Source organism: Crocuta crocuta, unplaced genomic scaffold (genome assembly GCF_008692635.1).
Source record: "Crocuta crocuta isolate KB4526 unplaced genomic scaffold, BGI_CrCroc_1.0 scaffold30, whole genome shotgun sequence".
In the NCBI taxonomy this organism is placed as follows: domain Eukaryota; kingdom Metazoa; phylum Chordata; class Mammalia; order Carnivora; family Hyaenidae; genus Crocuta; species Crocuta crocuta.
The window spans coordinates 13,869,256-13,888,177 of record NW_027528345.1 but is presented as its reverse complement, the minus strand read 5'-3'; the positions used below and the strand labels follow the sequence as shown (position 1 = coordinate 13,888,177).

Below are 18,922 nucleotides of genomic sequence, written 5' to 3'. Positions count from 1 at the left end.
CTGCCACTCACAGGGCCTCCTCCCCCAGCCCCCGCCACCCTCCGCCGCCGCCGCCGCCGCTGAGATGGCCTCCCTAACTGGTCCCCAGCCCCTCCACCATCCCTCAGGTGTGCAGCCACCAGCCTGCGTGGCATCTGAATGACCGGGGCTGGGGTAGGGGTGTTTTGCCTTCCCCCAGACTTGCTCCAGAAAGTTTGGAGGGTGGGTACACCCCAACCGAGGCAATCAGCTCCCCCAAACCCACGGCTGACTAATAAGATATGACAAAAGCTGGTGATGGATTTGGTATATGTTAATTCACAATGCCCTTTCCTCCAGAATTTAACTATAAGTTAATACACACCGGAAACCACGCGCATACACGCTCGTTAATGGGCTTAGGTATTAGCGAGTCCTAACGATGCATACAAATGTGCTCTGCGCTCTCTAGGCCCCTCAAGATTTATGGGCCTTGAGCTCTCTGAAGCTGTAAACAAGGAGAAAAAAAAGAGAAAGAGAGAGAGAGACTAGGGGAAAGAGACAGAGGCCTGACTCACCCCTCCAGGTTGTGGGAGAGAAGGGATCTCTGCAAGTGGGTTCTTATGTGTTTTGTTTTCCTTACAAGCTCGGGGTGTGTGGGTTTCGGCACTGGGCTGGGGCTGGGACTGGGNCGCGGCTGGTGTGCGTGGGCAGCGTGTTGTTCGCGGCTGGGCTAGGAGCGCCCCTGCCTCCTGTGAATCGCTGTGCAGGGGCCTGCGTCTAGCAGGCATCTGCGGGCACACACCCGCGAGTGTGCACAGTGGGCTAGGTGTGTGTGTGTGTGCATACAAGTGCCTGTGTGACAAGCAGGCCTCCCTCTGGGCCTGGCTGCTGTCCCCTGAACCCCGGTGAACAAATCTCTAACAACAGCCATGATAACACTAAATAATAAATAACAATAAAACAGTAGTTAACAGTCCCTCCCTAGCAGGGTAACAATAAAATGCAAGAGGAGATATTTTGAGGAGGGGCCAGAGGAAGGAGTCATGATCACAGCATCTGAGGGGAAGACAAGGAAGGAAGGAAGGAAGGAAGGAAGGAAGGAAGGAAGGAAGGAAGGAAGGAAGGAAGTTAGCTTCTTCCTATGCCCTTGGGGGGCTGGGTTTGGGGACACCCCCCCCTGCAGACAAGGTCCTCAGGCCAGAGGAGGAGACGGGGAGCCAGGAGGTCACTCTTTCCTGCCTCTTTTACTCTGGCTTTTGCTTTGTGCGATCAGGGGAGGGACCCCACATATGGGGGTGATTAGTGGCTTTGGGGTCTCTGGAGCCCTTGTTTTAAGGAGGAGAGCAAGTGGACGGGGTCAGGCAAGGGGCCAGAGATGGATGAGGCGATAGCCAGAGCCGGAGTCCAGGCCAGTCGGGCGACGAGGTGCCCGGGAGGACCCGCCGCCGGGTATGGACAGAAGCAGAAAAACACTGATGGCCGCTCGCCCGAGAGAGGGGAGAGCAAGGCCGGTTTCCGGTAGGCCCAGGGAAAGTTCCCCTTCCAGGGGCTTTTCAAACAAACAAACAAACAAACAAACACAACCACCACCACAGCAACAACAACAAAAAAGGAGAAGAAGGGAGGGGTTGAGGCGCGCCGAATTTTCCTTCCATCGCGGTCTTGGAGCAAGCGGATTTCCATAAAGGAAGAGAAGACCGCGATCCCGGATCCTTCCACATCTGCCTCATTTCTCCAGGTACAATTTTCTGATCATCTTATCAATGTATTTATTGCGCGTGGTGGGGAGTCAGATGTGCCGGGGTACGGGGGTATGGCGCTCGCCGGAGAGAAAGCCGCCCCGCAGTTTCGGGTCTAACGAAATCCACCACCACCAACCACCCCTCCCTTTAAAAAAAAATTATATCCCCAAAAAGGGAGAGAAAAAAAATCGAAGAGGAAATATAAAAAAAAAAAAAGCACACATTAGCCAACTTTTTAAAAGAGAAAGGAAAGAAAGGGGGGGGGATGACCATAGCAAACACGCGTGAGAACTTTTAAAAGATTTAAGTCACAAACCTTTTCAGAGGTTTTGATTCTTTTTCAACAGCCGGGTGACCCATCTGGTCTGAAAGGGACGGAGAACTACACTTGCCACCGAGTCACTTCTTTAAGATCGGTGCACACACAAAGATTCGCAAGAGAACCCGGGGCGTCCTTGCATTTGAACACCACGCGAGGCGGAGGATACCGATGACCAGTCGGACAAAAATACTAACAAAATAAAATGAAACCGGGCGAAGCGCTGAGCGCGGGGCGAGCGAGAGAGGCCAGATCTCGGTTCCAGGCGGCCGCGGGGCCAGGCAGCTGCTCGGGGCGATGGGGGCGCCGAGCGGGCCTGGGCTCCTGCTGTCTCGGCCTCCCCAGCCCGGTCCGCGGCCCTCTTCTCTCCAGCCTCCGCTGGAGGCAGCCTGCGCTCTCTGCCCGGATGCCTGGCCGGGCCTCCCTGGCGCGAGGATTTGGGACCTAAGAAGGGGCAAAGTGACTCAAGCCAGACTCTCCATCTTTCTCCCCTAGGCCTCTCCACTTGCCCAGCCACCCCGGGGACTGACACGACCGGGGCTTCTGGGCCACCCCCCACCCACTCCTGTTTGTTTCCCCCAAAGTCTAGCGCCCTCCAACCCTGGATGGGGGGGCGGCAAATATCAGTGGCTAGACTCCTCTGCACCCTGTCATGGGTGACCTGCTCACTTCAGGAATATCTTGACAAAGAAGAGGAAAAAGAAGAAAGGGTGGCTTAGAGCCGTGTTTACATCTAGTTGTACTGATCGGCTCCCATCTGGAGAGTTTATTTATAACCCCCACCATAACTCTCCCTGTATGGAGGCACTGGTGGCTCTATTGACAGACTGATGTCTAGAAAATATTGCTCTATCTCTAACCATACCTAAATGTGCTGTGCTTGTATTTACAGATTTATGCTTGAGGAAAATATAATTATTTCTATTGTATTTGTGCATATACAATAGTTATAGAAGCAGATTTATATATGAGAAAATATACGACTCTCTTACAGCCATCCAGTTTTATGGACATTTGATATCCTGACAGATTTATATCTCTGAGCAGCTATATAGATAAATGTATATCGTTAGAATTATGTATCAGGAGATATATACTTATTGATTGTGATATAGAGTAGTTAGAACATTCACTTAGAGCCGTATATGGCGATGGAGATATTTCTATATTATTAGCACTATATATAGGCATATCTATTTATAACTACATAGTTATAAAAATAGGCATAAGTAATTATAGTCCTATATGTACATGCTGCTATCTCTCTGCAGAGTTATAGACACGTGTGAATATAACTCTGTAGAGATATCTGTATGTATATAAGGGTGTAATTACCTCGTGATGTGTGTGTATTGGGGCTTAGGCCAGTCTATCTCTGTACAGACATATTTATATGTCGGGGCCGAGAGAGACTTGTTCACAGAAATATTTCCAGAGAGCCAACCGAAAGGCACGGTCTGGCCATCTAGGAAATCAGCTAGCGGAGTTTTTTGCTTATGGGGGGGGATGGAGTTACCAAAGGTAAACAGAACACAGGAAGCCCCAAGGAGAGGGGGCAAACGGAGGGTGATCGGGGTGTGGTGGGAACATTCAGGGAGGACAGGGGTGAACACCAGGCACCCACCTGAAGATGGGTAGCTGGTTTTGTGAGGGGCGGGTGCGGACGGTCATGGGCACGGGTCTAGTGGAAGGGAAGACTGGGTGGGAGCCGTCAGTCGGCTTTTATGCACTGAAGGTCAACTACCACCTAGCCGCTTCTGCATTCCTGGCACATTTCTCTTGAACCCTAGCTTCAGTGTCTCAGAAAGTAGGCTTCAGAGGTGAAGAGATTCAGGGACAGGACAAGGAGGGGTGCACTTTCACTGCCTCTGGGGAGAGGGCCGGGAAAGCCAGGGAATGTGGCCAAATAAAGCTTGCTTTCACGGGGGGGAGCGGGGGGGAGCCTCCTGTACCCCTGGGGGGCTGTGGGGTAGGGGTCTGGTAGATCGAGGGGTGAATTTTCAAATGTTGGTCTTATTCTGATGGGAGTTTCAGGAGGCCTTGCTCAACCCCCTTTCTTGGAGGCCCAGGCCTCAGAAGCTTAATCCTGCTCACTGGGTCACTCCTTCTCTGTTGCTCCGCAGTTTGCGGTTCCCTCCCCCCTGGGCACCCGGAAGGCTATACCCTCCAGCACTGCCCGGGGCCTCACGGGGAGAATTTGACTCTAATGTGTGCGAAGAGGGATCAACAGGGATCAGCACCTCTAGGCCTCCTTTCTCCTGCTCACATCTACCTGGCTCTCCCTCCAGCCTCCTTCCAGGCGCCAGCCGGGCCCAGACTCCACAATTCTTCCCCTGCCACCAAGCACCCCAGGAGAAAAGACATTACCCCCCACCCCCACCCCCGGCCACAGTGCTCTCTTTTTTTTTTCAACCAGGGAGTCACAGACCTCTTTGCTGGGAGTTTCCCTATGATCAGTGGCTGGTCAGGCTTCCAAGATCTCTAGGATTCTGGCAAGCAACTGAAGACCCCCCCGGGCTGGGGTTAAATGCCAAGTGCCACCCTCCACACACCCCTGCCCACGGGATTGGAGCTTCTCCAGGACAAGGACTCTAATCTGCTGCCTGACACAGAGGGGTGGCCTGATACATGCTTGTGAAGATGAACTGAATGGCGATCAGGGCAACAGCTTTTGGTGGAAAGAGTCCCACCTTCTGTGACTCTGTTCCCCTCTCCAGCCTCCTGGCTCTCCAGACCCCCAAGTATATGAAAACTAAGCCAGAACTGAGGCTTGGGCTGGGAAGGAGCTGCCTGTCAGCCTGAGGGACCCAGAGAGAAGCCACCATTTGGTCCATTAAGAAATACTAAATAGGGGCGCCCGACGACTTCGGCTCAGGTCATGATCTCGCAATTCGTGGGTTTGAGCCCCGCGTCTGGCTCTGTGCTGACAGCTCAGAGCCCAGAGCCAGCTTCGGATTCTGTGTCTCCCTCTCTCTCTGCCCCTTCCCCTGCTCTCTCTCAAAAATAAATAAACATTAAAAAAAAAATTCATAAATAAAACAAAAAATAAATCAGCACGAGACAGCCACCCTGGTGGAAGGAAAGGCCTCAGCCGGGCTCCAGGGATACTACTAAATGCATCAGAATAAATATTTTAAAAAGTTTTTTCACTTACAAAACTCATAAATTTTCTGATTCAGTAATATCCCATAATTAGGTTGTTTCATATAGTTCTTTTTTTTTTAAGTTTATCTATTTATTTTGGGGGGGAGGGCAGAGAGGGAGAGAACCCCAAGCAAGCTTCGTGCCACCACCAAAGAGCCACCAGCACAAAACCCCATGCGGGACTTGAACCCATGAACCGCGGGCTTATGACCTAAGCTGAAAGCAGGAGTCAGACACTTAACTGACTGAGCCACCTGGGCACCCTTCTTTTTAAAGTTGTCATCACTCCCTATAGATTTGGTCTATGCAGAATAGGTGCCAGAGTCTGGAGAAGGCAGGTCACCGTCAGTGTATGGGGTGAGATCGGCAGTTTCTCCGTCTAGTGAGGCTCTTGGCCTTCAGGGAAGGGTCAGCCTTCCCTCTTCCATCAGGGCCTGGAGCAGGGAAGACTCTCCCAAAGTTGATTCCTTTTTTCCCTGAGTCCTTTGGGGGCAATCTGCCCTGTGTCTGGGTGAGGGTTCAAGGTCCAGGGAGGGGTCTAAGTTAAACCTGGACCCTCAGTTCTAGCCCCAGACTCTGACAGTTTCCTCCTAGACACCCAGCCCTTCCCTCCCCAGAACATCTAATGCCCACAGAGCTGGTGGGTGCTTTCCCAAAAGAAATGCTGGGAGGGAGAACGGTGGGGCCGCCATTTACATATATTTGCCTAAGCAGGACTCTGCGCAGGTGCCTGGACTGTGGTCAGAATCGGGCTGGGGATTGGGGGGGGGGTGTTGGCAATTGCTGTAAACCTCAGAACCTGCGGCTTCAGACAATGATTGTCCGTGGCCAAAAGACAGGAGATGAGAAATCCTGGCCATACATCATTAATCCTAGAGAGTCCTGGGTCCCTTTACCTGGGCTGGAATGGCTCCTGGCTGTTTCTGGGTCCCAGCCTTCTTTGAGAAGCAGATAAAAACAATCCGCCCTCTCCCCACCAAAATGTGCACCCCCACAGTGTTGTTGACGGCCGTGATCTCAGGGACTGAGTCTCCCTTGCTTTTTGTGACCTGTCTGCAGTTGCCTCCCTCTGCTTTGGCCCTCCCTGAGTGCCTCCGTGTAGGAGGCAGGCAGTTCTTAGCTCTCTTCCGTCTTTCCTTTACTAGAGTGGGCACCAGGCCTTGTGTGTGCCGAGCTCCCAATCGGCTCTGCTGCAGAAACCAGGAGAGTGGCTATTAACTGAAGCCTGGTCTACACTGCCCTACTACTCCACTCATCTCTGGGAGTGGGGAGCGGGGCAGGGGAGGGATCCTGAGGGCATATTGACAGCATGGAGGCCTGGCTGTAAGGGGACTAATTCCCATCTCTAGTGGAAACTTGGATGCAAGGAGCCAAGTTGCAATTGCTATGATAATAGTCATAATAATAACAATAATAATTTATTTAGCATATCATTAGATGTGTATTTACTGTCTTCCCTCTGCTTTTTTACAAGTGTCTCCTAAGGAATTCTCACAACACCCAGGGGAAACAATAATAAGCTAATTACCACCCTCTGGCTCCTCCTCCTCCTCCTCCTCCTCCCATCCACAGAGTGCCCCTCTCCGAGATGGAGCACTTACACAACCCCTCCCCTGTCTACACCTGTTTAACACAGTCTCCCCTTTCCAATTCGCCTCTCCCATTCCCAGTTCTTCCCATCCTTGTTAAGGGAATTTTCCCCATAATTTGAGGGAGGAAAGGTTGGGGAGGAGAGTGGCTGAGCCCCAGAGAGTTCTAGGTCTTAATATTGTTCCCCGGGACTCACAGCAATGTTGGATGATGTGAGGGGACCCGGATTCTTACTTCTCTGATTGCTCCTTTGGGTTTAGAGGCAGACTGAGGTAGAGAGGGGATGGGTGCCTGCATGATACCAGATCGTCTGAGTCAAGTGTAGGAGAATGGCTGGTCCTGCAAATGTAACATCCGTACCGGGGGCTTTCAGACTGTTCAGGCCAGACCTCAGAGATGCCGGGCCCACCTATCCCACTGGTCTCTTTTGGCATTGAGAAAAGAATAAAGGGAAGGGAAGGGAAGGGGAGAGGAGGGAAGGGAGGCAGAGAGGAAGGCAGGGGAGGGGAGGGAAGGGGATATGTTCATATGTATGAATATGTGCATATATACGCTTGTATATGCATACATATTCACACGCACATTTTCTCCTGAGCGAATAATCATGATGATGGCTATACTTTTTAAAATACTCATTTGTTTCTGCTTCAAATACAAATTCACATCTTCTCAGAGATTATACAGAAAACACAAACCAGACACATGTTTTTGGATGGCAGACTCTGAGTAGTCTCTTGGACCACATCAAAAGCCTGGAGTCCCAGGGATCCGCAGGGCACACTTCTTGTTGCTCGTTTCCCCAGCCCCAGCCCAGAGTGGAGAACTAGAGCCAATGTCATGAGAGTCTTGGTCACAGATGGAGCTGCTTGGCCCGTCCCTGAGATGCGGGGTGTCGCTGCCCAGACTACCCAGACACTGAGGTCAGCCTCCACCTCTCTGCCCAAGTACGCAGTTACACCCGGGAAGAAGCAAGCCTAGACTAGAGGATGCAAAAAACCGGTAGACTCAGTATAAAGATGAAGTGGAAGAGTTAGGATTGAATCCACTTCTTAGCTGTGTAAGCCATATGCGGCAGAGTTGACCTTTTTGACGGGTCCCCTAGCCCATTTGGTGTCTTTTCCTCTTTATATAGCCTTCATGCCTTTCTGCTGCCTGTAATTTCCGCTGTCAGCCCTTTCGTATCCCCAGTTCTATCAAAACGCTCTTGTCCGAGTCCCAGTCTACTCTCTACTGGGTCACAATCAGATGACCAGATTAGGAGGCCCCACCCAGTGTTGACACGTACATTCTCTTGGGAAACGGCGTGCTTTTTGGAGCACCGCCAGGAGCCACTACCCAGATGGAAGGAAATAGCCATAATGATGGGATTTCAGACCCATGGCAGGTGGCATGATAGACATTTGTGTGAGGGTAGCTTCTGTTTAAGTCCCTATCATGGAGGCAGCCGTCCATCCTCCCTGTGGATAAGACTAGCCTTGCCCCAAATCCAAGGTTTCCAGGCTGCTTAGAGGAATCCAGAACTCTCTCTGCATCTTTATTACTGATAAAGTAATATTACAGTAATATTACTGATTACAGATCTTGAGAGAGAAAGTTCAGTTGGGAAGAAACTGGATTCATCCAGCTAAAAAGAACATTCAGCACAAATTGTCAGGATGTGAGCTTCTGATTTGTTCTGAACATGGTGGTCATTCATTCCATGACGTAGTTCCAATTTGTGGATAGTGTCTTGAAGCCCCCTCAATACTCATAATTATAATCGCTTCCATTTAGAGAAGATGACTATAGGCCAGGTGCTTTATACTACATTTGATGAGGAAATGTAATCTCAGAAAGGTTAAGTCACCTGCCCAAGGTCACGTAGCCAGGTTTGAACCAGGTTTCCCCATCTGCTGTGTGTTAACACTTCCAAGTCATGCCTCCTGGGTTAGATAAACAGCAGATAATCATGGAAATGAAACGGATTAAAAAAAATAGTTTTCCGTCCTATGGACATACAGAGGGGGGCCCGCTCGTACACTGGCTTCTACAGTGGCAAATCCAAATGCATGTACACTATTAGCATCTTTATCTCTCTGAATTCAGTTTTACTGGCAGCCCCTGTGATTTCTCAGCATAATGACTACCCTAGCCACTTGGAGTCCACCCTTTTCCCATAGTTGAGGCCTCTGGGTTCTAGGGGACCCCTTGACTTTCCACTTCCCCAGGCAGCCACCTTTTCACTTTTTCACCAGGGTCAGCCAATGTGAAACGGAGAAGTATCTAGAGATTAATCTTCAGAACCCCTCACTCCCTGAGCATCCCCCCACCCCCGCCCCCAGCCCCAAGCGCTGCTTTTCTGGTTCTATCCTTGTTTGATAAACTATCCCAGCGGTGCTTTTGTATTTGAAAAGATGTGATCTGCAGAGGACTACACTTAACACCGCGCGCTCTAATGGTGGAGCTCACGGCATTTCAGCGGCAAGATAATTGGGGAGGGGGAAACAGAGACTTCCCAGGGGCTTTAAACTGCATCAGTGCATAAGGCTGATCCTGCATCTCATTATCCATTAACTTCAGATGAAAGCTATAAAATTGGATCCCTTATTCTGATATTTGAAACTAAGCAGACGGGGGGCTGATTTCTCTGCTTTTACCTGATGGCTGGCACCAGGCAGATACCCTGCCATTGTCTTGCCCCATCTTGCCTTTGCCTCACTCCCCTGGGTGGGGGGTGGGGGGGCAGGGTCCCTAAGGGACCCAGCTCCCCATGGTGTGCCTGCAGGGGCCCTGTGGAAAAGGTTGAGTTGTCAAATGAGGAGACACCACAGCTCACACCCCCTCTCCCCTACCCCCCACCAACTCTGGAATGAAGATGGAGAGTTTTCTGTGCCTGGTTTGGTTCACGGAGACACATAGTCCATCATTTGATTTTCTACAAAGAGTATTCCTTCCCTGCCCCCCAGCATCCTCTAGTTTTTGCTCAGAGCTGGAAGGATCTTAGTGATGTCCTAACTGAACCACTTCACTGGGAAGGAAGGGAAACTGAGGCTCAGGCAGACACCAGAACCCAGGTAATTTGATCTCTAAGCCATGCTGCATCAGGCTCTCTTTGCACTTCAGCTGAATACTTTTCTCATCGCTCCCCCTAAACCCCAGGATCCAAGCTTCCTTCCCATGGCAGAGAGCAGAGGCACCAACAACCACCATAATGATGGAGCCCTCCTGCCCGAGGGCCGCCGCTTTGGGGCACAGGCTTCGGCATACCCACACCGTACCCCATGATCCCACTAGAGCCCATCTGTGATTTCTGTGAGGTTAGAGGGTCTCTCTGTTCCCCTTGTTTCTGCCCCACTCCCCAGAGCTGGCCAGGGCCTGCAGAGGGGCTGAAGGGCTCAGGCAGAGAGCAAATGGGTAAACACAACGTTTTTGCCTCCGATCCTCCCCCCACCTCCCACCAGCCTCATGTGAGGAAAGAGGCTGCTCTGAATAGAGAAGTTTCCTTAATATGCTGTCGGAGCCATCTTAAAGCTTCAAAGGAAAGAAACTGTCTCATTGTCCAATCCCGAGGACAGACGGCAAGGGAAGGGCGTTGAGCTTAAAGAGCAGGAAGAGTGCTGATTCTACAGAAGAAAGAACTTGCCAGTCAGGAGAGTCTTCTGACAACTTCGATCTCTGAATTCCCCAGGTAAATTCTCATCCCCTCTCCCCCATATAGTCCAGGGAACCTCACAGGGTCCCTTCCCGTCTAAAGATTCTGCTTACTTTTCCCAGTATTTGGTGGTCTGTCTAATCTTAGATTCCTCAGGCAGTGCTCCCTCAGTTTCCCATTGGGCCTTGGCCCTGTGAAACATTTGTAAATCTCACGTTGCTCCTACACAACTTCCGCATCCTTGAGAAATGACACAAAATTGAACCGATTCAAGAACAAAATCCACCAGATCCCTTATCAGTCTCATGTGGGCACAGCAGCACTGGCCTGGGAGTCCAGAATCTCTGTGTCTGTTACAGGCTCAATTATGTTCCTCCCCAAATTCATAGGTTGGCATCCTAACCCCCAGTACCACGGAGTGTGACTATGTTTGGAGGCAGGGCCTTTAAAGAGGTAATTAAGGTAAAATGAGGTCATATGGGTGGATCCCAATCCAGTATTTCAGGTGCACTTCTAAGAAGAAATTAGGACACAGACATAGAGGAAAGATCATGGGAAGCCAAGACCACGTGAAAAAGACCGTCTACAAGCCAAGGAGAGAGACCCCGAAAGAAATCAACCCTGCCAACACCGTGATCTTGGACTCCTAAACCTCAAGAACTCCAAAAAACCAACCAAACAAATAAAATGCTATTGTTTAAGCCACCTGGCGTATGCTACTATTCTGGCAATGCTAGCAAACTAATGCAGTGTCTAAGTATGTCTCAGCCATTGATTTGCTGGGTGATCTCAGACATTTAAAACTTTCCAAGCCTCAGTTTCCACATGAGCCCAAAGGTCCCCCTGATACCTAACATCTTGTGATTCCACATAAAGGGAAAGCCCCGCTTATACTATGTTTGCATTCCCGTCGCTGATGTTGGTTGTAAGTGGGCGCAGTTCCAGATACATGTCGTCATCCAGTCACACCCACAGCCCTTATAAATAAGGCATCACCACGTTATATTTCCAAGATTGTACAGTTACGTACACAACCCGTTCCCCAGCCAAAATGCCAGAATAGATTCAGCTTTTGATGCAAACGTATTTGGGTCCCCTGACTCAGATGCTGTGGCTGCTGCTGCATCTCACAAAAAAATTGGTTGAAATGAGGATATTTTAGTCAGTTGACTGGTTTTGGTGAACCTAGTGCCACATAGCCCCACTGGTTTATCTCTGCTTAATTGATGGATTTTATTTTTAAATTGTGGGATTCTGGCTATCCATGTTTCCCCCTTAAGTTTATTCATTTATTCTTTGAGAGAGAGAGAGCACAAGTAGAAGAGGGGCAGAGAGAGAGAGAGAGAGAGAGAGAGAGAGAATCCAAAGCAGGCTCCAGGCTCTGCACTATTAGCACAGAGCCAGATGTGGGGCTCAAACCCACAAACTGTGAGATTATGACGCAAGTTGAAGTCAGACACTTTAACCAACTGAGCCACCCAGTTGCCTCATGGCCATCCTTTTTGATTCAGAATCACTCTGTGGCCATGCAAAGCCTAGTCAACCACCATCTGATCCATTGAGCAGGTCAATGAATTTTGAATGGATTTTTTCTTTGAAGGGATTGGTAAATTCACTCAAAAGAGTCAAGCCCAGACAATGACAATGGACACAGCCTCACTCAGGCCCTGAGAAAGCACTCTCAAGTAATGTCTAAAAGATGCCAACACACCCACCTGGGTTAACCAATTCAGTGAAAAATCAGTCCAACCAATACCTGTAGCACGGTGCAGGCAAAGCGATGTTCCTTTGTCAGTCTGAGCTGACTTAAAATCTGCACAGGGCCACTGTCCTTCCCCCTTCTTACTGAGCTGGCTTCTTAGGACAAGAAATATACATTCATATGGACACACAGTACTCTCCATCTTGTCTTTTGAGGAGAGAGGACTGGGGGATAGAGAACTTGTGCTGTCAGGGGCAGTGGGAAGACTTTGGGATGACCTATCTCAGGGGCGTGTCTGCATGAACATGACACAGATTGTAGCTTTGGCTGATACGTGACCTGTTTGATGGGATGAGAGGGAAGGAGCCCGCTAGAATGGACCTTGGCCATGTTGACTGGTCCTGAGTAAAAGCAACCCAACGTGTATTTGCATGCATCCCGGCTCTTGTATTTGACTTTCTGTATTTTTGTACCGGGACTTTGTATCCCTGCATAGTCACATATGTCTGAGAGTTTGGACTTGTGTCTCTGCGTTTTCCCACATGGCTAAGTCCACTGATATGTACTTGGACATTTGCATCTGTCTCTGAGGGTCGGTATGTGTTTGGACGTGGCCTGTGCATGGATTTGCCTGTGCCTCTGTCCTTAGCTCCTTTTGGGATTCTGAGCGAGGATGCTGTTACATGTATAGATCTGCACATCTCTGGAGATCGGTAGCTCCACGGGACTTCAGACATTGTGAAGTCTGTGCTTGGCAAGCCAAGGATGAAATCTGATGCTGGAGGATGGGCAGGCAGGCCCTCTGCTCAGATTCCTTCTGACTCAACAACTATGTTCTTCAAAAATGAGGTCTGCCATGTCTTCCAGGGCCCCTTCTGGCAGCCTCCACCAGTTCTAGACCTCCACGGTCCCCTCTCATCCCATTTTTTACTGGACCTAATGAGTGGAGGGTAGTGTCCAAAGGTGAACTGGGACTTTACGATGGGAATAAACGAGGAGACTTTATCCTTTCCTGGCCATTCTGCCTTTTCCTTTGATCTTCGTCAACTCTGAGCATGAGGCACAGGGGAGCCAGCTGTTAAAGCCCTTTCTCCACTGTTTAAAAGCTAACTAATTTTACTAAAAATTGTCTAGGTGGTTATGAGAATGATATTGTGGTTATGTTGTTAAAAAAGGCTTTATCTTTTAGAGATATTCATTGAATTGTTCACAGAAGAAATGACATGATGTCTGAGATTTGTTCAAAATATATGAGGTAGTGTTGTGGGTTTCGATCTAGATAAAATTAGACTGGCCATGGGCTGATCATTGTTAAAGTAAGGTGATGGGTAAATGAGTGCCTGCTTATATTACTTTCTGTACTATTGTATTTGGACTTCTCAATAACAGAAAAACAATCATGTCCACTCAGGCATCTACTGTTTTCCCACTACATTCCCCATCCAGAGATGTAGCTGAGACTATACTTGGTTCCCCCACAATCATGCGGATGAGGAAGCAAAGGCTCTCGATGGGTAAGGGATTTGCCTAAGGCGACCGGGAGCAGCAAGGTCTGACTGGAATTCAGGCAGCCTGACTTCTTACCCAAGGTTCTTCTCATTAGATCCTGCATAAACGTGACCCTCATGCCGCCATGAAATACAGAATTTGCGAATAAAATACCTAGCATGTTAATGAAACAACTAAAACTCCACTTGCTTACACATTTGCACGAGGCTGACCCAGACAAGCATACAGACGCCCAAGGGCTCCGTATCTGCATCTTCAGAGACATATACACACCGCTGTTCACATGGCTATGCTTTCCATGGCTGTACGCTTGTAGATCACTTATTTTGAAAAGATGCGTTAGAACTGGTGTTCGGGGTGGGGGGAGGGGAAGAAGGGGATCAGACTGTTACATCTGTTCTATGTGCTCCTGTGAAGATCTGAGCAATTCATATACCCCCAGTGAGAATGTTCCAACGGGGGACCTGGAAGAACAAAACGTTCCCAACAACGGACGGATCCAGCCCAGGACCAGAGACACATGGAGAGTTCGGTGAGGAAGAAAAAACATTGTCAGACTGGTGCCTTCCACCTCTTGACAAAACTGCAACTCTGCACGCAGGCACGAGATAGTTCTCTCCTCTCGTACACAGGTATGTTCAGATAAATACAACCGTCACATATGCTTGCACAAAGAGTTTGTGTATGGCACACATCCGCCTTTCGTACACCCGTTATATAGCCCTTTCTCTAGAGAGGGGAGTTCTGAGTAGGTAAGTGCAGGTCTAGGAGTTCTAGTCTACTCTCCACCTCTTGCAGAGCACAGGTCTTCAGCAAGTCACCTCATTCTCTGAGGCTTAGTTTCTCCTCTTGAAACACAAGACTGATATATTGTAGCTAAGCTGTCCGTCTCAAACAATGCCAAACACAAGAAGGCAATTGTTTGTCTATAAGTTCATATTTTGCCTGACATTTTCATACTAAAAATGATGAATATGTATCTATGACATACATAGCATGTATGTGTGTATGCATGTATATCTGTTCATCTAATCTATGGGATAGAAAAATGGAATCAATTGCCTAAGATAACACATTCCTGAGATAACATGGGATAGTGAAATGATGATAGGTTTTAGAGTCAGAAGCGCCACGACTAAGCTGAAATGGTGTCCAGTACAAGTGTTACGAAGTGGCTTCCGCTGGTTAGCTCAGTCAGTTAGATCAGTGTTTCTTAAAATGTGGTCCAAGGATCCCTGGGGGCTCTTGAAGCCCCTTTCAGGAGCTCTGAGAGAGGTCCTTCATCTTTCAACTACCTATCTGTGTGAGCCTATGTACTTCATATACTTCAGCCAAAACAATGTATTGCAGCAAATTGAATGCGGACACAGGCGTGAGAATCCATTTGTCTATTCAGGCAGACATTAAAGAGATTTGCCTAGGGGTGCCTGGGTGGCTCAGTCAGTTAAGCGCCTGACTTCGCCTCAGGTCATGCATGATCTCGCGGTTCATGGGTTCAAGCCCCACATCAGGCTCTGTGCTGGCAGCTCAGAGCCTGGAGCCTTCTTCGGATGCTATGTCTCCTTTCTCTCTGCCCCTCCCCCGCTCATGCTCTGTCTCTCAAAGCTGGATAAACATTAAAAAAATTAAAATAAAATAAAATCTCCTTGAGATTTTAATAATTTTTAAGAGTATAAAGAGTGCAAGAGTGTAAGGGCCAAAAACTCTGAGAACCACTGGGTTAGGGCCTGTCGTTAAGACAAGAACCTGCCAAAACAAGCCGAGTGGCAAAAGCCAGTTTCCTGTAGGCCCTGGCTGTGCTCGGGCTGGCGTTGCCCTTCACCAGTGCTCCCTGCCAAACTCATGCCACCCTGACGGCCGGTGCCCCTGCCCATCACGAGCAAGGAATTGGACGAGTTCAGAGCACCCACTCCAGAAGTCCAGCAAGTCTGACCCAGATAGCCTCCCGGGCCTCCCTCAGCTTCCTCCTGTATAGACCGGGAATACAACAGCCTCCTTACGGTGTTGTTGTGAGGCTCGAGTGAGGTAACACATTTAGCACAGTGCCGGCTCTATGGTAAGCACTTAAGAAAATGCTTGTTATCACTGTTAATAATAATAATCATAATCATAGGAAGGAGGAGGAAGAGGAGGAGAATAGCACTTATTGAAAGCTCACTATATACCAGGCACTCATCGAAGTGCTTTTCATACATTAACCCACTTACTCCCCCAACGCCGCCGTGAGGCAGTTAGCAACCCCAGGAGAGAGCTATTCTGCAGTTGCAGCTGTCTGTGTGGCGGTGGTCTCCTAGGTCCTGCCTATGGGCAGAGTAGTGCAGCCTGGAGGGTGAGATAAATGTTTGTGGTTTTGATTTAACTTTGAAGAAGGGAAGGTATTTAGTGAGAAACCAGATGTCCTAAGACCTCTGACTCCACCCCAGGCCTAAGGAGCCATGTTGCAGGATCAAGGGTGAGACCTCAGGCCACACGGTCTTCAGTAAAGGAGCAAGCCTATCTGAGCAGTGTGTGGGGAAGAGGGGACAGCAAAAGCCTCTGTTACCAGGGATAAGTCAAAGAATCTCCTTCACAGGCGCTCTAGGTGGGATGTCATTGTCTGTCACGAATCACCTTTACACACACGCGCGCACACACACACACACACCTTCCACAAAGTCACCTACGCACGCGTGCAGGAACAGAAGAAACGAATGTGTTGAGGTCCTAGCATGAATCTGTCAGGCGTGTTTTGAGGGTGTGTCTCACGTGTGCAGAGAGAAAGGACGGTGTGAAATGACAGGCTGGAGGGAGGGACTCGCTTCCCAGGCTTTCCTCTTCCATCCTAATTAGCAAAAATTCCATAACAAAATACACACTCCCACCTCCTGTATCTTGCTTGGGTCAAGTTCCCCCAGAGTACACCCTGGCTGGTATAGGTCTATCCAACCAGTTGAGGGACAGGGGGGAATAGTTCAGTTGCCTCTCATTGCCATGGAAACTGAGTGGCAAGCCATGGGGAGCATGAATCTGGGGCTCTTGGCCAACCACTGGTCTTCAAGGACAGAGGAGGGAGCAGGATGCCAGGCAGGGCTACATCTCAGGATGGAGCTGGAGGGAAGGAAGGGGAGGGGACTTATGCTCTTCTACCGGCTTTCGACTGTGTGCGCTAGGGCAAGGACCTTGGGATTATTCCAGTCGGGCGCTCTGGGATACAAAGTGGCTTCTTGCTAAAGACAGGTCTCCCAGGCAGAGTTCAAGAGTCTTGGCCTGAATTATCTGGACTGAGACCCAACTGGATTGACAAAGAGAGGAAAAGACAGTCTATTGTTTACCCTGACTGGGTTTACCATGCTCTCCATAAGAGACCAAATAGTCCTGCATATGAGTGGTGGAGGATGTAAGGGAGTCATTTTTTCTCTTCGATTTTTCTTTTTTGGAAGACAGAGAAAAGAGGTGCACAGGGTGGACCCCATCTTGGTCTCCTCAGTTTGGGCTATGGAATTCTGGGAGCTCTTGAGGGGCATTCTAATGGCTCAGAAAATGAGTCTGCCATCAAAAGAAGGGACAGAAGAGGATGACAAAGAATGACCAGGCAGAGAGGTTTAGAAAAGGCCACCTCCCCTCTGTGGTCAGGATATCAAGATACGTTCAAACTCTGGAGCCCAAAACAGCCCCTGGAGAACTGGGGCAATTATTTTAAAAACCTGCACCAAACTCTTCGACTTCAGACACCTTGCTTTTACCTGCATTTAATGGATAGCTGTCCCAGCGAGAGAGGAGCCTGGTCCCTGGGGGAAGGACTCAGACTACGCCATTCCAGGGCCCTCTCCAGCTGGGAGGGTGAGATGCAAGTGACTGGGGGTGGGGGAAGCTTCTCAAGGTTTGGCCTCACGGGTCTCTGGGCCCTGGGGTAGCAGAGCCAGCTAGAAGCCAGAGGCCTCCATTTGGGGGCTTCTTTGACTCCCAAAAGTGGAGGGAGGAGGAAAAGGAGGAAAGGAGGGTGTTGGGGGGAAGGGCAGGCAGGAACAGATGCTTCCAGATCTAAAGAAATAATTTGAGGGGGAAAGGCAGGATCAAACGGAGGAAGAGGAGGGGGAGGTGGGGGGAAAGAAAAGAGAACAAAGATATAGTGGGGATTGGAGCCTCTTTGGTGAAGGAGATAAAGGGGAATCCGAGTGAGCTGGCTAGGCTGACATCTGCCCAGGCTGTAAAACCTCGCTCTATTTGCTGCTGGCTCTGGAGCGGTCAGATCGGCCCCTGAGGTGGCCTGGACTGGAGGCTCGGCCAGGAACCTTTGAACCTCAGCTGTCCCTCCAGATTGCGGCCCTCCCCCTCCCCCCACCCACCTTTTGGTACCTCTTCTCTGCTTTCTCAGTTGGAAGGGAGTTCTACGAAGAGCCCTGGGGCTGACTGCTGCACGATGCGAGGGGCAGAGGAGCAGGGCTGTGAGGACACCCGGAGCACAGAAAGCAGTAGAGATGCCAGGCGGAGCCCTTGAAACAGCGGAGCAACAACAAGCAGGGCTGCAGGCAGTCACGTTGCAAAATGGGTCAAAATCGGCAGAGAGACAGAGTCCAAGAAGAAAGGTTTCCGAGTGGGAGGGAGGGCATCTCTCCATCTGACCTTTGAGCTTGCTCAGGCAAGACAGGGCTTGAGGTGGGAAGCTGGGGAAAGACAGGAGCGAATGCACATGGGGAATATTCCATACCTCCCCCATTTTCTCCTCTCACCAAACTGCCTTCCTTTTTTGCCTCCAGCTAGACCCAACCGCTATTCTGCAACCATATTTTTCAAGGTCTATTCTAGCTGAGAGGAAGGACTCCACACGCGCCAAGTTACAAACACCGTGCAACTGACCAAAGGGACAGAGACACAAACAAGAGCCAGACAATCAAAGAGATGGGGAGAGGTCAGGGAGGGGGGATAAAGCCGGTTGGGGGATATCTCCCAAGTTACTCCCTTTGCACCCACACACACCCCCTCCGTGGATCACCCAGCTCTGTCCCTTCCCCGTCAGATTTAAGAGCGAGTTCCCCCTTTTATAAGAGCCCTAATCCTAATCTGGCGCCCAGAGACAAAGGCCAGCGGAAGAGGGAAGCAATTCTTCCTGTGGGTTGGGGTGGAGGTGCGGGGAGGACCCATTCATGGCCTGGAATTGCTGTGATGGAGGAGACCATTTGCTGGTTTGACGACCTGGGATCCTTCTCTCTACGCATCCACCAAAAATCTTGAGAGGGTCCCACTTCCCCACCCTTGTTACTGGGAGAAAAGTATGCATTCATTTCTAGAGAAAATGAAAGCTTATTCGGTGGTGGTAACTGTGGGGTATTGGTCGGTGGGTCGAG

At 49.8% G+C, this 18,922-nt stretch overlaps 1 long non-coding RNA gene across 1 annotated transcript in view; it reads right to left on the bottom strand.

The window, feature by feature from the left end:
• LOC144222920 (uncharacterized) overlaps positions 1–18,058 on the bottom strand; it is a 33,277-nt gene extending 15,219 nt beyond the window's left edge. The window contains exon 1 of the long non-coding RNA XR_013332502.1: positions 17,934–18,058. This is a non-coding gene — a long non-coding RNA (uncharacterized LOC144222920). The remainder of the gene's footprint in view (positions 1–17,933) is intronic.
• Between the last annotated feature and the right edge of the window lie 864 nt (positions 18,059–18,922).